This window comes from Pteropus alecto, unplaced genomic scaffold (assembly GCF_000325575.1).
Source record: "Pteropus alecto unplaced genomic scaffold, ASM32557v1 scaffold67, whole genome shotgun sequence".
Taxonomy (NCBI): domain Eukaryota; kingdom Metazoa; phylum Chordata; class Mammalia; order Chiroptera; family Pteropodidae; genus Pteropus; species Pteropus alecto.
This window is the reverse complement of record NW_006441061.1, coordinates 9,421,882-9,422,914: the sequence shown is the minus strand read 5'-3', so window position 1 is coordinate 9,422,914 and position 1,033 is coordinate 9,421,882. Positions and strand designations below refer to the sequence as shown.

General features: G+C 66.4%; 1 protein-coding gene across 2 annotated transcripts in view; it reads left to right on the top strand.

Moving 5' to 3' along the window:
• Positions 1 to 625: 625 nt before the first annotated feature.
• Positions 626 to 1,033, top strand: part of SEC16A (SEC16 homolog A, endoplasmic reticulum export factor) — a 28,650-nt gene continuing 28,242 nt past the window's right edge. Inside the window, exon 1 of one of the 2 annotated variants that reach the window (XM_025051126.1) lies at positions 626 to 979. The gene's annotated coding sequence lies outside the window, so the exon portion shown is untranslated. The remainder of the gene's footprint in view (positions 980 to 1,033) is intronic. The other variant, XM_015594211.2, reaches the window with a different exon arrangement.

Here is a 1,033-nt window from a genome sequence, read left to right as displayed (position 1 = left end):
GGCAGGTGTGCAGGTGAGTGGGCCCGACCTCCCTTTTCTCATCGGGAAAATGAATAAACAAATAGCAGCACCCCTTCTTCCCTAAGATTCTCCATGGGAGGGTTCAGATGGTGTCTGCCAGGTGGGCGCCAGGACGAGGCAGCAGCCATGGGAGGAGCAGGAGGCTGAGGCCCAGCAGCCTAGCTTGTCGCTGGGTGCCTCTGGTGTCGCGTTCATTCAACAACGGTTAGGGGCTCCATCCACGGGTCTTCACAGTTGAGGGTACAATCCTGGGCACAGGGGGAGATGCTCGCTGCTCTCTGGAAGAAGCATTAGGGACCTCGAAGGATATCAGGGCAGACAAAAGAGGAGCTGGGACAGCGAGCCTAGCGCCCGGCAGAGGGAAAGGACCGGACGGAGTATGTGCACCGGGGAGGAGTATAGGGGCCGGCGGAGGAGAGCACCGAGCCGGGGAAGAGGGGACGTGCGGCTGGGGTGCACCGGACGACCTTCGAGGCGCGCACAAGTGGGCAGTGGGACCGGCGGCGTCCGCTCCTTCCAGGGCTCTGTGCGGAGCAGACGGGCATTGCTTCCCGAGAGCTAGGTGTGAACGGAAATCAGCTTCCCCGGCAGAAAGGGCACCCGGAGCAGCCAACAGCCGTAACCAGGCAACCGGCAGGTCGCCCCGAGGTGCGCACGCGCACTCCGCCGCGGCGGCCAGCGCACGCGCGGTGTCCTCCCGCCCGTCTCCTCGCCGGCGAGGCCAACGGCAGAATGGGAGGAACGCGCCTGCGCCAGGGCGCCACTCGGGTTCTCGGCTCAGTCTAGTAGCTGTCGTCGGCGGGTGCACCTGCTGGCGTCGGTCGTGCAGGGCTGACTCTTCCTTTGGGTCTGACTGGAGAATCCCTACTCTTCTCACAAGACGAGAAGCGGCGGCGAGAAGGAGCCGGCGTAACCGGGGCGACGTCCCGGGGCGGCCCCCGAGCGCCCTGCGGGGCAGGGGGGCGCAGGGCGAGGAGGAGGCGGGGCCCAGGGGGCGGGACGCTGTCGTGGT